This window comes from Montipora capricornis, chromosome 3 (assembly GCF_036669925.1).
Source record: "Montipora capricornis isolate CH-2021 chromosome 3, ASM3666992v2, whole genome shotgun sequence".
Lineage (NCBI taxonomy): Eukaryota > Metazoa > Cnidaria > Anthozoa > Scleractinia > Acroporidae > Montipora > Montipora capricornis.
This window is the reverse complement of record NC_090885.1, coordinates 62,375,546-62,377,862: the sequence shown is the minus strand read 5'-3', so window position 1 is coordinate 62,377,862 and position 2,317 is coordinate 62,375,546.

Below are 2,317 nucleotides of genomic sequence, written 5' to 3'. Positions count from 1 at the left end.
CGATTGAGCCCAGAGATTGCAACGGCCTGTGAATGGTCGGTGGCATTGACTTACACAGGATTCTGAATGATTAGGTCTGGGGGACCTGTTTATCTTCCAGTAACAGGTCTTTCTGATTTCTTTATTTGGCTATGCGTGAAACGTCCATTTGATCGCACCTTCCCCCACCCCCCCGAAAAGCTCGATTTATTTTATGTTTGTCTTCTTTTCTCTAAATTTCATGCGTAAAAAGTTGACGTGCTTATCGAACCGGGTGAAAACTGGCGCAACCCACAGCCGTGAGGCAATTTGATACGTCACGTATATCGGCAAAAAAATTCCCATTTTCCATTTTCGATATAATAAAATTCAGTCCTAAACAAAAGGCACCATCTCAAGGCTCTGGGGAATAAATATAAGAATTTTTATTAGTTTATTCCCTAAAGCCTCGAGATGATGCCTGTTGTTTAGGACTGAATTTAATATATCGAAATTTAACTGTTTAAACACTTCATTTGCATCAATTTCGGGCAATAATAGCCAAAATACACCTTATTCCAAAATGGCCGCCATTTAAATATTCTTTTGTTTTTATTCAAATTAGCCCTTGATGCCTCATTCTTAAGCTTAAAATTCAAAAGAATATTTTATCTTGAACGAGGCAAGAAGGGACAATTTGTATGCACATAAATCAGTGGCCATTTTGGAATAAGGTGTATAGAAACTTGGCGTCCTTCTATAGATGGTCTCAATCACGTGATGAGACGGCCATGTTGGTGCACAAAACAATAGCAAATTATGGTATGTTTTGCTTACCCAATAGACATTTTTTCTCTATTGTTCTGTGCACCAACATGGCTGCTGCGATGTTACGTCATCGCCGCCATCTTGGTGGACGACAAGAACAAAAGATCTCTCACTAGATCCTTCTGATTGTACGTCCACCAGCAATTCTACATTACAGCATTGTTATCTGTGTCTCGAGAGACTGTTTGCAAACCACCTGTTGGGGAATTTGAGATCTAAAACGTCGACGGGAACGTCACCTCAAAATGTAATTTTGCTCTATCGTAAAATTTTGCCGGTTATTCAGTGTCTTTCACATCCTACAATGTGGGCAAAGTATCCTAAATAATAAATTAGGACGATCGGCTTCAGAGAAAAAATCGGGACTAAAAGGATGTCATTTGCATGTTTACGTTGTCGTCAAAAGTTCAAAATTGGCGTTTTGTTGTTGTCGTGTTGTAAGTAAAGCAATTATGTATACACGATAACTAAATTACAGCATTGCTGATGTGGTCGTGTATAAAATTAAGAACTAAGAACTAGAATTAAGAACTAAGAAATGAAAACCTAGAATTTACATAAGAAACGAACTATAATATCACAAAAGGAAACAAAGAGCAATAGAGCAAATGAATTAAAATTTAAAAAATTCTGAGTCCATTTCCTAAATTAATTTTTTAAAACATCTGGGGTCGGTTGCTCGAAGCCTGGTTAACGCTAACCGTTGGTTAAGAGGTATCAAAACCTATAAGTTTCCATGCTATTTAACGATGGTTAGCGCTAACCATGCTTTGAGAAACCCGGTCCTGGTTGTTAAGTCGGTTCCATAGTATAGTACCAAAATATCGAATACACTTTTTAGCAAATCAGTTCTTGGCCTCGGTGTCGACTCACGTCTGACGAACAAGTCTCGAAGTGGAGAGGGAATCAATCCATAATAGAGCGAGTTTCAATCGAGTGTCGTAAAACCAAAACCAAAACCAAAGTAATTACTTTGACCAATGAAAAAGGACGGAGACAATCCAGTAAACCAATCATAACTCGAAGTAACTACACGCAGCCAACACAAAGCGCGGGAAAATGTGCACGCGCGAGCCACAATTAGTTTTGGTTTCAATTCTGATTGGTTGAAAAATGGCGCGAGAACTTTGAACCAATCTCTGAGTGAAGTAAATGCAAAACCAAAACAATTCGCTAATTACTTTCGACACTCAACTGAAAACCGCTCTAACAATTGTAAGATACCACTAATAATCGTTGATAACAATATTGTGCAACAGACCGCCAAAATATGCCGAGGAAAACTTGTTCATCACCTACACGAGCAATTGTTCCTTTTCAGGAAAACTTGTTCATCCTCTACACGAGCAACTATTCCTTTGCAATTAAAACTTGTTCATCATTTACACGAGCATTGATACTTGTCAAGGAATACTTGCTGGTGTAAAATGGGTTTAAAAAGCTTGGTTGAGACTTCGGAGCCAATGGAGACAAATCCAGTCCATGATGAAAATGGGCTTTAAACCCACAGAAAGAATAAAAGGACCATAGG